Source organism: Mandrillus leucophaeus, unplaced genomic scaffold (assembly GCF_000951045.1).
Source record: "Mandrillus leucophaeus isolate KB7577 unplaced genomic scaffold, Mleu.le_1.0 Scaffold1486, whole genome shotgun sequence".
Lineage (NCBI taxonomy): Eukaryota > Metazoa > Chordata > Mammalia > Primates > Cercopithecidae > Mandrillus > Mandrillus leucophaeus.
This window is the reverse complement of record NW_012101461.1, coordinates 315,946-333,248: the sequence shown is the minus strand read 5'-3', so window position 1 is coordinate 333,248 and position 17,303 is coordinate 315,946. Positions and strand designations below refer to the sequence as shown.

Sequence of the window (17,303 nt, the reverse complement as noted above, 5' to 3'; positions counted from 1 at the left end):
TTATGAACTGCATGTCTGCATAAAATTCATAATTTTGTGCACCAAAACCAATTCTTAGTACATTTTGCTCCACAGATTTCTTAATTCATTAGGATCATTGTCTTTACCATCATTCTGTGACTCACCAGCATCTGTGTTTGGATGAGTAATTTTTGCAAAAATTATGTTTCAGGGCTGAAAGCTTTCTTTTTCCCACAATGGACAGTTATACAAAGTTTAATATAGTGATTACCTTTTATACATTTGATAAAAGTAACTTGTTTTAATTTATGAAAGAAAAATTTAATAAACTATAAAAATCTCTGTGAAAGCAATAAGACAAATGTATAAAAACGATTTTAGTTAGCCAAGCATGGTGGCGCACGCCTGTAATCCCAGCTAGTCAAAAGACCGAGGCAGGAGAATCGCTTAAACTCGGGCGGCAGAGGTTGCAGTGAGCCAAGATCACGCCACTGCACTCCAGCCTGGGCAACAGAGCAAGAGTCTATCCCCTACAACAACAACAAAAAAAAGATTTTATATCTTCTTTTTCATACATGTTGACTTACTGGAACAAGAGCAAAATCTGCATTAGATGAGAGGCTCTAAACTTCTCCATAAGTTGGTGTTCAATAATAATGTTTTTTAAGGTCATTGGAGACTTCTGTGAGCACCCATCCACCACAAATAACTCCACATTTGTGTTGTCTGCTTTTGTTTATTTATTTATATATGAGAAAGAGTCTTGCTCTGTCACCCAGGTGGAGTGCACTGGCGTGATCTCGACTCACTGCAACCTCCGCCTCCTGGGTTCAAGCAATTCTTGTGCCTAAGCCTCCCGAGTAGGTAGGTGGGACTACAGGCGTGTGCCACCATGATCAGCTAATTTTTGTATTTTCAGTAGAGACAGAGTTTCCCCATATTGGCCAGGCTGGTCTCGAACCCCTGGCCTCAAGTGATCTGCCTGTCTTGGCCTCCCAAAGTGCTGGGATTACAGGCATGAACCAGTGCACCTGGCCTATTGTCTGTTTCTAGATGGCCTATTTGAATTATGTCTGAACATAATACACATGTAGCCTCATCAAATTTGTTTTCCTTTTGTTCTGTTTTGTTTTTGAGACAGGGTCTCACGTTGCTCAGTCTGGAGTGCAGCGACACCATCACAGCTCACTTCCAACCTTGACCTCCCTGGGCTCAGGTGACCCTACCAACTCAGCCACCCAAGTAGCTAGGACTACAGGCACGTAACACCATGGCCAGCTAATTTTTTGTAATTTTTTGGTAGAGATGGGGTCTCACTATGTTGCCCAGGCTAAATTTGTTTCCCCAAATGTAGATATTAGAAAATGTGGGATTTGTTTTCATTGATTGTGAAAGTGCAGGTCCTCCTCTATGTTGTTGCTGACTACTGACAATGCTTTAAAACTCCCAGTGTGTGAAGTAAGAATTTCATGGAGATACTTTGCTCCTGCAATTTCTATTCTGTTAAAAGAAAAATCTACTCCATCTAGGGTAATATTGTTTTTACATCAGCCAGATACATAATTCCATCCTGAGTTATTTGATTGCAGCTGACATCAAGGCAGCATAGGCTACAGTTCAGATACAGTGAATAACATGTAAATGTTGTATACAACAGTTTTTTATATTATGCTTACACATGTGTAGTTGAACAAGGCAGTTATTTTCTTTCAACATATGGCCTAGGTGGGCCGTGGACTCTTTCTGTTTGCCATACTGCACAGGTCAGTTTAGGTTTATTCCCTTAATGGCTTTGTTTTTAGTTAGTACTGTAGCAAATGCTATCAGACTTTGCATTCCCAGATCACAGTAACCCAGACCTACTTTCTCTAAGGATGAATTAATTTGCAGCATTGCAGCAAAAAATGTTCCACTCGTATTTTTAATCTTGTTTCCAGTCATTCTTAAGTATTTCAGAGTTCTGTTCTTATTTACTGCTTTGCCAATCAATTCTCCACCTTGGCTGAATGCAGTGGCTCACGCCTGTGATCCCAGCACTTTGTGAGGCCGAGGCAGGTGGATCACCTAAGGTCAGGAGTTTGATACCAGCCTGGCCAGCATGGTGAAACCCTGTCTCTACTAAAAATATAAAAATTAGCCAGGGATGGTGGCGCATGCCTGTAATCCTAGCTACTCGGGAGGCTAAGGCAGGAGAATTGCTTGAACCTGGGAGGTGGAGGTTGCAGTGAGCCAAGATTGTACCACTACACTCCAGCCTGGGCAACAGAGTGAAACTCTGTTTAAAACAAAACAAAACAAAATAAAAAAAAACACTCCTCCTTCAGGCCCAGTATCATCAAACATAAGGTTTAAGTAAATGAGATTAAGTTATTTCTGAAGCAGTTTTACACTATAGTATGTGTCAACATCACTTATGAGGTTGTATCTAACATCCAAACTCTTAATATATAACTGATTCTTAAAAAAAAAAAAAGGAAGTAAGATTATGCAGTGGCACTATCATAGTTCACTGAAGCCTTGAACCCCTGGGCTCAAGTGATTCTCCTGCCTTGGCCTCCCAAATTTCTGAGATTACAGGCATGAGCCACTGCATCCAGGCTAGTTAACTATTTAAAATTCTAGAAAGAACCCAAAAATCTTCACCTGTTACTCTTTTTACTGGCAATAAGTAATTATTAACAGCAATATTTAATGTGCTTCCTTCTTCTAGTTATGCCCATTGGGGTCAATGCCAGAGTTGTGGCCAGAATGGGTGGCAGAGGGGGTGAGCCAGCCAGGGCAAGAGGTGGCATCCTACTAGCTGCTCCATGTACTCCTTTTACCCCACAGGCTGCAGCAGCTGTGCCACCATTCAATACTAATTCGTTTTTGTGGGGGGGGGTGTTTGTTTGTTTATTTATTTAATTTTTGAGACCAGGTCTTGCTCTGCAGCCCAGGCTGGAGTGCAGTAGCGTAACCATGGCTCACTGCAGCCTCAACCTCCCTAGCTCAAGTGATCTTCCCATTTCAGCCTCCCAAGTAGCTGAGACTATAGGTGCACACCACCATTCCTGGCTAATTTTTTAATTGTTTGTAGAGATGAGGTCCCTACCTCATCTCTTTAATTGTAAAGAGATGAACCTTTACAATAATGTTAGATAATTCACTTTAGACAGAAAAATGACCTTCCAAAAGATTTGTTTTGATTCTATAAATGAAGAATCAAATGAAGAAACTCTATTACTGAAATTAACTGATATTCTATTTTAAGCATCTGATAACACTGGGAGAAAAAAAAAAAACCAGCCACCATTGAACTGTTTGCAAAGCCTTTCCTTCTGCTAATGGAGCCAACACCTTAATAGCTATTGCTCCACTTTTTATAAGTGCACAAAAGAAGTTTCAATAAAAACGGGCAAAATTAATTGAAACATTGATCTAATTCAAAGGTGTGCTTCACAAAGTGATATGTAAATAGGCTTTCTACATCTTCGTATTTTAAATTTTTGTCTCTGGGTACAGTCTTTTAAAATTAAGTATTCACTTTTAAAGTAGAAGCCAATGTTTCTGTAACTGATTTGTTTATTTCGGATTTTCAGCAGTCGGTGATACTACCACGGTCCCTATGGTAGATGTAAATAGTGGCAAACGTGCTGTTCAAATAACATGTCCACCATTAATGTTCTTAAGAAATGGATACACAGTCATTTTTTCATTAAACATGTATGTTATGGGTTGAATTGTGCCCTACCCCACCCCCACAAATGTGTATATTAAAGTCCTAGCGCCAGTACTGCAGAATATGATCTTATTTGGGAATAGGGTCATATTAGGCTTAATTAGTTAAGATGAGGTAATACTGGAGTAGAGTGGCCTCTAATCCAATGTGACGGTGTCCTTATAAAAAGGGAGAAATTGGGACACAGACATGAATACAAGGGAAATACCATGTGAAAATAATGACAGAGAATTGGGGTGATATTTTTGCAAGCCATGGAATGCCAAAGTTTGCCAGCAATTCACCAGAAGCTAGGGTAGAGGCATGGAACAGATTCTCTTTCATAGCCCTCAGAAGGAACCAATCCCACTGACACCTTGATTTTGGACTTCCAGCCTTCAGAACTGTGAGACAATGAATTTAAGTGCTTTAAGCAACCCACAATTGTGGGTACTTTGTTATCGCAACCTTAACAGACTAATATAATGAGCTTACATTATTTTTAAGTACATTATTGCTAAAAAGGCTTATTATAAAATAAAAATGCATTACCACTCAATAGCATAAGTAAGTCATTTTATATGTGAATTGTGCGATGAATGATAAAATACAGTACTAAAAATTCCCGGCCAGGCGTGGTGGCTCATGCCTGTAATCCCAGCACTTTGGGAGGCTGCGGTGGGCAGATCACCTGAGGTCAGGAGTTCAAGATCAGCCTGACCAAGATGGAGAAGTCCCGTCTCTACTAAAAATACAAAATTAGCTCGGTGTGGTCACGCATGCCTGTAGTCTCAGCTACTCAGGAGACTGAGGCAGGAGAATCGCTTGAACTCAGGAGGCGGAGGTTGCAGTGAGCCTAGATCGCAGCATTGCACTTCAGCCTGGGCAACAAAAGCAAAACTTCGTTCCAAAAAAAAAAAAAAAAATTCCCAGACTTCTCAATACACTTTTATAGTAGGACTGTGCCGCCTTTATTCCCTGCATGTATCTCCTGTACTTGTAACTAATGTACTTCTAACCAACAATTTATTATATTTCTCACTCATCTCCAGGGACTGGCAGACTGGTGGATATTTGCATCTTGCAAGCTAAAACACATGCCAGGCACAGGTCATGGCACAACTGGCTGATCAACTAAGTGGCTGGAAGGAACACCTGTGTTAATTAATAACTTCACTCACTGCCACCTGAGACCAAATTCAGCTGACCCTCACCGCTCATGTCCAAGTGAACTTTTTTATATTCCCAGATTCCCTGAATGGGTATCTTCAAAATGGAGCATAAGTTATTCTATGTCTGGAAAGGGCTGGGGAAAGAGTGATAACCTGATCATATTTAAGATTTAACATGTGTGTAGCTGAAGTCTCTGTTTGATGCACTTACATCTCACATACTACTAGAAGAGACCATGACAGAAGCTGGAAATAGAAATGAAGGCTTACCAAAATCATCTCAGATTATTAAAATGCATCTATTGCATTATAATATTTTATTTAAAATGATAATCATATTTTATTTAAAATGAAAAATCCAGGAAGATGGTAAAGTGAGCAGGCAGTAGGATATGTGGTCACTTTTTTTTTTTTTTTTAGACACAGTCTCACTCTGTCACCCAGGCTGGAGTGCAGTGGTACAATCATGGCTCACTGCAGTCTTGATCTCCCCCAGACTCAGGTGATCCTCCCACCTCAGCCTCCCAAGTAGCTGAGACTACAAGTGCGTGTCACCACGGCCAGCTAATTTTTGTATTTTTTGTAGATACGTTGTTTTGTCAGGTTGCCCAGGCTGGTCTCGAACTCCTGGGCTCAGGTCATTTGCCCACCTCAGCCTCCCAAAGTGCTGGGATTACAGAGGTGAGCCACCGCGTTCCACCTGTGGTCACCTATGTCATAAGGCTCTCTGGTAGATTGTTTCCATAATTGTTCCAAGTGAATTATGCTACCTTGTATACATACCAGTGGTATACCTAGTACAGTTGACCCACAGAACAATTTTTTAAACAAAATTTATTGGTAATGCAAAATAAACTGTCATTCTCTTTAGGCTCTATAAAGGTATGCGTCCCTTGTTACTGACTTTACCTGAAATACAGGAAACTTTTCTAATTTATAGGCTCAAATTGGTTGTTTTCTTTTTATTTTTCTCTCAGCAACATTTTCCTCAATTACATCTTTGATTTTTGTTTCTGTTCCCGTTGTTCTCATTTGCTTCTCAGGCAATCCTATACTTATTAAATGGGATTTTTTTTTTTTTTTTTACTCTTCTCCATCTTTATCATCTCCTTTCTCATTATTTTGATCTGTTTTTGTGGACTTTTCTTTTTTTAGAAAATTCTCAGATCTGCCCTCTCTATCACAAATCCCATTTTCTCTGTACTTATTCTGTTCTTTACTACTTTCAAAGCAAACTTATAAATAACAAATATAAAAGATACTTAGGTCCCACCCCCAGAGATACCAATTGAATACTCTGGAGTGTGGCCCAAGCAAGTTTTTTTTGAAAAAATCGTGGTAAAATATACACGGCATACAATTTGTCATTTTAGCCTCTTTTACGTGTGCAATTCAGTGTCATTAAATACATTTACATTGTTGGCAACCATAACTAGCATCTATTTCCAGAAATTTTTCATCTTGCAGATAATTTTTAACAACTCCCTCTTTGACATGAAAAAACTATTCTTAGAAATAATCATAAAATAAAATGAATCATAATAATGACCATAAAAGAAACATACTAAAAATGTTCTTCTATTCAACTTTTATACAATACTGCCAATAAAAAATAAAGAGCAAATATATACTAAAAAGCACAATGACTTATTTAATGGCTTTTCTGTCTGCCTAACCATTTGAACTTTGACCCTTTGGCTCAAGCAATCCTCCTACCTCAGCCTCCCAAAATGCTGGGATTACAGGCATGAGTCACTGTGCCCAGCCTGATTTCCAATTTAGAATCTACTGTATAAATTCAGGAATAGGTAGTGCTATGGAGATTGGAGACAGGATCCAAGGGAGCTCAATTTATTCATAAATGTTGCAAATGTAATCTTGCAACCAACACAGGTAGCTGAGTCTATGTATGTTGGAGGCAACTATATAATTGAAAGTTCTCTGAATTAGCTACCATGTAGAATAAAATGTTTATTTAAAAAGTAATAAAAATGTGGCTATGTGAGTGATGAAAACAACTCTCAGTGGAGAGGGGAGCTGCAAGGGGATGGGAAGGGCAGGTTGCTCTCCCCTGAGGTTAAGTCACTTTTCAACCTCACGCCTAGTGGCTCATGCCTGTAATATTAGCACTTTGGGAGGCCGAGGCAGGTGGATCACTTGAGGTCAGGAGTTCAAAACCAGTCTGTCCAACATGGTAAAACCCCGTCTCTACTAAAAATACAAAAAATTAGTGGGGCATGGTGGTGAGCGTCTGTAATCCCAGCTACTTGGGAGGCCGAGGCAGGAGAATCCCTTGAACCTGGGAGGCAGAGATTGTAGTGAGCCGAGATCATGCCACTGCATTCCAGCCTGGGCAACAGAGCAAGACTCCGTCTCATAAAAAATAATAAAATAAAATAAAATAAAATGTAATAGTATCTGCAATAATTATTAAAACTAAACCAACAAAATAATTTTTCAGGAAGGAGTATGCTATCATTGCCATTATCTAGAATTAATGGCTCACTATGCTAATAAAAATAAAAGTAATTTTCATTGGGTTTTAGTACTGTTTCAAGATTCTCAATGGACAATACATCTGCTTAGTGCCTGGCCTTAGGATAGGCTGCTCTCACGGTCCCACCTTTGGCATACCACTGGTTCATACCTTGTTAGTCCCTCCCACTGATCCACTGATAGAGGTTGGAAGAAGAGAAATTCTAGGCAGATTGGGCGGGTCTCTGGCAAAACCCCACCTTCCAGCTGAAAAGCCTGAAATCCAGTGCCCAAAGTGAGAACTTCCATCCCTGTGTGCCTACTCTTTTCCTTCCTATTGGTTCTTTCTGAATAATGTCTTTCTACCAATTGAATGTTGCCTTTTCCAAAACTGTCTATGGCCTTCCCCACCTCATCCTATGTCTGTAAAGATTCCAGACTTAGCTGGCAGAGGAAAGAAGTGGCTTATGTTGGGAAGAAGCAAGTTGACTTCAGAGAAAGCAGCTGGATGTCAGAAAGAGGGAATTTGACTTCAGAAGAGAGAAGCAGAGAGGTGACTTAACCTTAAGGGAGAGCGACCTGCCCGTCCCATCCCCTTTCCAGCTCCCCTCTCCACTGAGAGTTGCTTTCATCACTCAATAAAATTCTACACATTCACCATGCTTCAGGTCATCTGTATGACCTCATTCCTTTTGGGCACCAGAAAAGAATTCGGGATACACTAAGCATGGGTACCCCCAAAAAGCTGTCATACTGGCCCTTCGCCCTCACTGGTGGAGGGCAACTGCCCCATGTGACACTGCTGTTCGTGGACAGTGGAACTAAGGGAGCATTGTAACACACCCTCTGGGGCCTTGGAGTCACAGGCACCCAAACTTGGATGCTGCCATGGGGCCTGCGTGGAGTTTGCTCCTGCTGGTACTAAAGCAGCTGGTTCCTACACTTGCTCGCCTGAGCACTCCCTCCCCTGAGGATTGCAGCACAGCAGACCTGAGTGAGTGGAGCTTGCTCCCGCCGGCACCTAAGTTCTCCCACCTGTGAGGGGTTGAGTGGGGTGGACTGAGTTAATGGGGCACTTCTGTTGCAAGTCCTGCAAAGGGGTCAAGAAAGTATCCTGCAACACGACATTGACTCCAGGCTTGGCCCTGTGATTTGCTTTGCCCTCTCTTATAGCCTTGAGGTTGCCATATGAAAAATCCTGAGCTAGTAGCCTTCATGCTGGAGTCATTTGACCCAACCAACAGCAGCACTAACCGCCAGGCATGTAAGTGCATTTTTCAGGCAATCTAGCCCCAGTCAAGCTACCTCACAATTTCAGTCACATGAGTAATTCCCAGCAAAACCAATAGAAGAATATCTCACTCGAGTCCAGCTCAAATTGCACTGGCCCATAAAATTTTAAGCAAATAAAAGGGATGGTGTTTCAAGGCACTAAGTTTTGGGGTTGATTTTTTGTGCAGCAATAGGTAATTAATATACCATTGTAATAATTTTGGTTTTTATTTTGAGTGACATGGGAAGACATTCGAATATTTTGAGCCAGAGTCAGACATGATCTGACCTTTCAAGAAGATTACTCTGGTTGCTATGTTGGGGGAAAAAAAAACAAAAAACAAAAAAACACAACAACATAGGTAACTAAAGAAAGGAGGGAGACAATTTGGCAAGGTGATACAGTGAGCTAGATGAGACATGATGGTGGCAGTTGGGTAGTAGCAGTGCAGATGGTGAGAAATGGTCAGAATCTGGGTTCTAAATTAAGAGAAAGTTTGTTGATAGATTGAATGTGAGGTGAAAGAAAGAGAATCAGAAGGCTCATGGATTTTTTGTCAGATGATAACATGAGAAAGAGCGCAAAACTCTTTTTGTAAGCTAGGGGAAGACAATAACGCCAGGGATTCTGTTCAGGAATGTTAAGTTAGAAATACCTGTAGACATCTAGTCTGCAGGACAATGATTCAGGATTTATATATGAACTATAAACTTAAGAGCTGTGAGTATATAAATAAGATTGAAAGCCACGAGGCTAGATGGAATTTTCTAGGGATTTAGAGCAAATTGAGAAGAGAAGATCCAATAACTAAATTCTGAGACAGACACTTGAATGTTTAGAGAATCTGCTCTCAAAGTATGATCTGTGGTCCCATGGGGTTCCCTAACACTCTTACCTGGAACCCTGGAGATCAAAACTACATTTTCATAATCATACAAAGACATAATCTGCTTTTTTTTTTTTTTTTACTGTATTGACAATTGCATTGAAATACAAAAACAATGGTGGGTAAATTGCTGTCACTTTAGCATAAATCGAAGACAGTGGTACTAAACTCAATTAGAAGTTAATTATATGCTTCATCACTGTTGCTCTTGTAGTTTAAAATGAAATGCCAACTATTGCTCTTGTAGTTTAAAATGAAAATGTAAGAATGCCCTTGAGGAGAGGGTAACCATTCCTGATGACCACTTATTACACATCTATTTATTAACAACATTCTGTATAAAAACGTAGAAATATTAACATTCTGTATAAAAACATGGAAACTTCTCATAAACTACTTCTGGTCCAAAGTGAAATTGGCTCAAGGAAAGACACTTGTGCCATTGTTTGAATTGCAGGCTGAATGACTTTCTTTAGGGAACACATTTTTTATCCGAAAATCAACTAACAGAAAAATTAGGTTTATTCAAACTTGGGTTTTTGGCAGACATTTTCTTGAAAATAAACCAAGTGACATTGTCACTTTAAAGAAAACAACTGACTGTCTTTGTTGCCAGTGATAACATTTGAACTTTCAAGCAAAAATTTTGGAAAATTTGCCTCTGTAAGCTTGACAGCTTCCCAATATTGTCAGGTGAGGTCAGTAGTGATATTAGGAAATGTGATTTTTTGATATTATATAATGAGATGTGTCAACATTTGAATAATCTGCATAATTCAGGGAACTAATATTTTCCCATTGACTAATGCATAATGTTACAAAATCATGAATGGGTAAAAAAGCCATTTAAAGTGCAGGATTGACAATAGATTTTCACATAACTGAGTACAAAACATTTACTGATAGAGTTTTAGACTGCACTTCACAATTAACCTTCAAGAAACTAACACTTGGAGTTAGGTACAAAATCAAAGGGAAACATCCAAAATTATTTCAAAAGGCTATTAAAATACTCTTCCTTTTTCCAAATATATTATCTAAGTTAGGTCAGATTTTCTTCATATGCTTCAACCCAAACAATGCATTAGAATAGATTGAATTAGAAGGAGAAATGACACTCCAGCTGTCTTCTTTTAAACTAGACTAGGAGTGGGCAAATCTTTTCCATGAAAGTCCAAATACTCGATATTTTAGGATTTACCTGCCATATAGTTTCTCTTTGTCACAAATATGCAGCTCTTTCATTGTAGTGAGAAAGCTGCCACAAATACTATGTAAGTTAATGAACATGGCTGTATTCCAATAAATATTTATAAAAATAAGCAGTGGTCCGAATTTGTCCAATAGGCTGTAGTTTGCAGAACCTAGCCCCACACTAGGCAGTAAAGATATTTTTAAAACTATAAAACAATACCAGTTTTCTTACTAATTTGTTTTGAAAAACAGTTTTTTCCATAAAAATTGTATGTAGGTTTCGAAAATATAGCTATTTTTTCATAAAAAAATGTATTTCTCTTAATATGTAGTAGGTTTCTAATGATCAGGTTTAAACAAAGTAATCAATAATTCTTTTTAAGTCTCAACTTTAATGTATGATACAGTAATAATTGATAGATAAAAGCCACATAACCAAAAGCTCTTTGAGAGCTTTAATAGTTTTTAAGAATGGAAATGGGGTCTTGGTACCAAAAAGGTTGAAAACTACTGGTTTGTAGGCAGGAGACATGAGAAGAAACCAGTAAATGAGACAGTGGAGGAGTGGCCCATTGAGGAAGCAGGAAAACTGGAAATGGGATATCCTGGAAACCAAGTGAACAACTTGTTTCAAGGAGGAGAGTGTGAGACTAACTGTGTCATCTGATAATAGCATCATCAGAATACTAATGGTGAGGAGGACCAGGTCAGGTGGCTCACGCCTGTAATTCCAGCAATTTGGGAGGCCAGGGAGTAAGGATCGCTTGAGCTCAGGGGTTTGAGACCAGCCTGAGAAACATAGCAAGACCTTATCTCTGTAAAAAATAAAAAAACTAGCTTGGTGCTGTGGCACACTCCTGTGGTCCCAGCTACTTGGGAGGCTGAGATGGGAGGATCGCTTGAGCCCAGGAGGTCAAGGCTGCAGTGGGCCATAATTGCACTACTTCACTCCAGATACTGGTCTCAAAAAAAATGCTAATGACAAGGGACCAATAGACAGCGAAATGTTGAGCTTGTTGAGCTTCAAGAGACAGTAGGGCTAATAGGGCTGTAGGACACTGGAGAAGAGGAAGGCATCCAGGGCACTTGTCTTAGTCCATTTGGGTTGGGGAGGCCTTTGCTGAGGGTGAGAAGACCTCATCTACCGGCAAAGAGGACTAATCAGAATTTAGGGACTCAAGGTCCCCACGTTCATCAGGGTCTTCTCACATGTCCCCATTCCAACTTATAGGATCTCATTATTTCCCAGTCAGTGCCTATACTTTGACAGTAGATACCCTACACTATAGGAAATAAGCCTGTCCCTTATGGCACACCTAGAAGCTCTTAGGTCATTTACGCTGTGCTTGACCCAGGAATTTAAATTCCTGAGCTCATCATTTTCTTTCATTACTTTATCCAGTGGCATTAGTAGCAACCAATCAACATCATTATATTTTTCAGTTTTACAACAATATTTGAAACTATCACATACAGAGTTACTCACCTCCTTGCCTCTTGTAAGGGGTTGATTAGGAGTATCCAATGCAGATATTTTGCATATTTCTATAAATAGTTCACAACGTGGACTATTAGTGCTTTCTTTACTATGGAAATGAGATCCTTAGCATTTTTAGATCTAAACAGATTAAAGAGCCAGTTCCAGAAACCCCAAAACCAATTCAGAAAACTCATATTTTAAATTTTATTTATCTAGCATCACTCTTGTTAATAAAATCTGTATTAGTTAAGGTTCTCTAGAGAATTACAACTAATAGGATACATAGAAAGATAGACATATGAGAGGATTTATTATGGGAATTGGCTCATGTGATTATGGAGGACAAGAAGTAGAATGATATGCTGTTTTGCAAGCTGGAGAACCAAGAAAGCTAACAGTGTAATTCAGTCTGAATCTAAAAGCCTGAGAATCAGGGGAGCCAACACTGTAACTCTCAGTTCAAAAGCCTAAAAGCCGGGGACAAGTAGGGTATGTGTATCGGGGTTGCTGGTATGAGTCCTGAGAGCCTGGAACTCTGATACGCCAAGGCAGGGGATGATGGTTGTTTCGGCTACACAAGACAGGGAGAATTTGCCTTTTCTTTGCCTTTTTGTTCTATCTGGGCCCTCAAGGGATTGGATGGTGCCTGCTTACATTGGCAAGGGTGGATAATCTTTACTGAGTCTGCTGAGCCAAATGCTAATCTCTTTTCACCTTTGCAGACACACCCAGAAATGTTTTATCAGCTATTTGGGTATCAATTAACCAGTCAAGTTGACTCATGGCACTGGTTGAAGAAATTGCTTTAAATGAGTGAAAAGTTCCCACTTCTGAAACAAGAGGTAGTAAATAAAGGATGAAGGCAGTTGTGGGCAAATTTGTAGGTGCAGTAGCAGGAACTGAGGGAGTGTCAATCTGATAGTTTCTATTTTCACTTTGAAGTAGGAGTGAAGCATCTTTTGAAATGAGGGGGTGAAGTGTTTCGGAGGCTTAGAAGAGTAGGAAACGTGAAAGGTTGAAGAAATGAGGAGAGAGAGCTAACGAGGAAAATTAGAGGGTTTCCAGGTAATGTTGACTTGCCAGGTGGGGTTAGAAATTATGAATGTATTGTGGCACCAATCTATATGATTGATGGATTTTCTCTAGCAAATATTTAAGAGCCCAGGTATTAGTACAGAGAAAGTAGACAATAAACCTGCTAGACCAGAAGTAGGCAAACTTCTCCTGTAAAGAGCCAGATAGTACATATTTTAGGATTTGCGGGCTATACAGTTTCAATCACAGCTATTCAACTCTGCCTTTGTAGTATAAAATCAGCTATAGATAATATATAAACAAATGAGCATGGCTGTGTTCCAGTAACACTTATATTCACTGAAATCTGAATTTTGTGGCATGACATTTTATGTCACAAAACATTACTCTTTCACTGATTTTTTTCAACTGTTTAAAAACATAAAAACAATTCTTAGCTTGTGGGCCATACAAAAATAGGCAACAGGTTGATTGGTCTGTGGGGTCCATAGTTTGTAAACCTTTGCCCTAAACTTTGGGGCAAATTAGAGAAAGGTACCTGCTCAGGACAGATCTACCCCAGGACTCTGAACAAAGCTTTAGTTTTTTTTTCCATTTGTCCCCTTTGGTGGGTGCTTTTGTGCAGTGCACAAACTGCTCTTATGCTTTCAGATTTGGGGATCTATCAGACCCCCAAATGATGGTTGTTTCAGATACAGCATGGAAAGTGAGGATATTGGCACAAAAATGGTTGAAAAGACAGGTCACTTTAGTGTTATCTGAATAGGGGTGGGAGGTAAGGCGGAAAGGTGCTGATAGACATCCAGTCAAGGGGATCAAGGGCCATTAAGTATTTTTTTTTTTTCTTTTTTGAGATGGAGTCTTGCTCTTGGCTCTGGTTGCCCAGGCTGCAGAGATGACTCACTGCAACCTCCGCCTACCGGGTTCAAGCAATTATCCTGCCTCAGCCTCCACAGTGGCTAGGATTATAGGCACCTGCCACCACACCCAGCTAATTTTTGTATTTTTAGTAGAAACGGGATTTCACCATGTTGGCCAAGCTGGTCTCGAACTCCTGACCTCAGGTGATCCGCCCTCTTTGGCCTCCCAAAGTTCTGGGATTACCGGCCACTGCGCCCAGCTCTATTAAGTGTTTATGAGCTCAAGGAACCAATATAATAGGAATAATTAAGGGAAGAGTTGGAACATTAAAGTCCTAGAGAGGCATGTTTGAACGTATGATGTAAGAGTGAAAGAGTTTAGGCAATTTTACGATGTAGTGTGTGGCACATCCAAGGGGTCAAAGTCTTTGATGAGAAAGAGAGAATGGCCACATTGTCAGTAAGTGACAGCACCGATAGAGATTAGAGGTTGACACAGCTGATGTTATGAACATAAAGAAACAATGACAGTAAAAATGTAATGATCTGGAAATGGTTCAGGGACAAAGGGAAGATCAGTCACTTTAACTCATGCCTGACACTCTCTTGTCCTCTCCCTTCCAAAAATTAGCTCCCAACTTTTGCTTCTATACCCCAACGACTTAGGTCCTTTAATATCCTTTTCTTTCCTCCCAAAGAACCGGTCAGGAACTGGGAAGAAAACATTAGTGAAGAAATTGAGAGGTTAACATATAAGAAATAGAAAAGCTGGAGATGTTTATAGGTTACAGGTTTTGCTTCATTGTGGTTATATATTTCAACTGCTGACTAGAATCTCCAGCTGAATGAATCAGAGGCTTCTTAAGCTCAATAGGCGCAAAATAGAACTGAATTTCCTCCTTGACACATTCTGCCCATGCTGCCAGGTAAACTTCTTCCTGCTTTTGTGTAACTCTCTCAGTAAAAGATCTTACCAGCCCCTCTCCTTACCCAACTCCTTCCATAGGTTTCCTTAGTCTATCCGACTATCTTCGTATCCAGTGCTACCCCTCTGCTTTAGGCTCTCATCATCTCTGACTTGGATTATTAGAACTTCCTTTCAATGAACTCCCTAATAATCCTGCTTTATTTAAATTTTCCTAAGTTGTTCATCATTGATTTTTGTGTTAATTTGATTTTGTAAAATATTGCATTAAAATTTCATTTATCTTGATATCCAAATAGTTTGGTGCCTCCTTAAGGTGTGCACAAAAAGCAAGTGCTGTTCTCACTTCACTCTTGTCCTAGCCCTTCTCCTACCTCCAGTCTTATCTCCCTCAATCTGTTTTCCATTTAGCCAGGCAGCCAGTCAAATAAAATACGTAAGTAATCATGCCACACTCCTGCTTAAAATTCATCAAAGTATTCCCCTCAGGTTAATTCAACGAGACTTCACCAAGATCAATCTTGTTCTGGTCCCTGCTTTCTATTTCAGTCTCTATTTTGGATTTCCTCTTTTTCCTCTATTTGTCATTGCCATGGCTAACATTATGTACAGACACAGAATGAACACATAATGTTCTTAGAGCTTCCCATGTATTATTTTATTCTATATGATGAGGTGATATAGATGCTATTATATTATTTCTATATTATTTTATAGCCAAAGGCATTGCTATAAAGGGTTACCTGAGGTTGGGAATTTATTTTAGAAAGAAATTTATTTGGCTTACAATTTTGCAGGTTGTGCAAGCATGGTATCAACATCTGCACAGCTTCTAGTGAGACCTCAGGAAGCTCACAATCATGGTGGAAGGCAGAGGGGGAGCTGCCATACTATATGGCAAGAGAGGGAGCAAGAGACAGAGAGAGAGATAAGTGTCATGCCATGCTCTTTTAAAAACAACCAGCTCTCACGTGAACTCATAGAGAACGCAGTCACTACCATGAGGACAGCACCAAGACATTCATGAGGGATCTGCTCCCATAACCCAAATGCCGCCCCCTAGGTCCATCTCCAACATTAGGGATCACACTTCAGCATGAGATTTGGAGTGGACACACATCCAAACCATGTCAGTCACTAAGCTATAAAGTTTCACAGTTCCCTTCCCCTAAGTCTTTTTATGCTTTTCTACGTTTCCCCTCCTTGGAAAACTCTCCATTCTCCTGCTGTGGTTACTTCCTGCAGTAGGTGGATTAGTGGCTCCCCTAAGGCATTCACATCCCAATTCCTGGAACCTGTTACCTAACATGGTAAAATGATTTCGCAGTTGTGATTAGGTTCAGAATTTGAGATAGGAAAGTTATCCTTGTATTATCTGAATGGATCCATTGTAATTACAAAGGCCCTTACAAGAGTGAGACAGGGAGATCAGAGTGAGACAGAAGATACGATGATGGAAGCAGAGAGGTCAGAGTGATGCCATTGCTGGCAGGGGGCCATGAGGAATGTAGGCAGCCTCTGGAAGTCAGAAAAGGCAAAGAACACACTATTGCTTACAGCCTCCAGAGAGAATGCAGCCCTGCTGACACCTTGATCTTGGACTTTCAATGTCCAGAGCTGCAAGTTAATACATTTGTGTTATTTTAAGTCATTAAATTTCTGGTAATTTGTTACAGCAGCAATGGGAAACTAATACACTTCCTCTGGAATGCCTTTCCTGGTCCCCTCAAGTTATATTAGATGCTCTTCCCAAATGTTCCCACAATTTCCTGTTCTTGCCTCTGACTCAGCACTCGCTGTGTTGCATTGCATTTCCTGGTTATGAGCCCATCTCTACCTCTAGGTGGTAAGTTCCTTTGACTGGGATCTCGTTCTTTTGTATCCTCAGAACTTTACTTAAAGATACACAGTTGGAGCTCAACAGACATTTGTTGACTGAATAAATAAATGTGATTTCTCAGTCAAAGAGGGTTTGGATTGTGTGTTTATACTACAATTATGTTTGAAATGATGATTACTAAGCTTAAAATGCAACCAAATTTGCCTTCCTGTTAAGAAAAAATAAAAACATAAAGGACACAGAGTGGGCTTTTTTCTAAGAATCCCATGAACACTGCAGGGGGAAGCAGTTACTTTGACAGTAATGAGAAACCTGCTTTCTTCAGAGAAGCAAATGAAGCAATAAAACAAGAGAGGGTAAAGTAATTAAGAAATTCTGGGCCGGGCACAGTGGCTCACGCCTGTAATCCCAGCACTTTAGGAGGCCGAGGAGGATTACCTGAGGTGAGGAGTTCAAGACCAGCCTGGCCAAAGTGGTGACCCCTGTCTCTAAAAATACAAAAATT

The 17,303-nt window shown here is 40.0% G+C and overlaps 1 pseudogene; it reads right to left on the bottom strand.

The window, feature by feature from the left end:
• Positions 1-530: 530 nt before the first annotated feature.
• Positions 531-17,303, bottom strand: part of LOC105535621 — a 29,143-nt pseudogene continuing 12,370 nt past the window's right edge.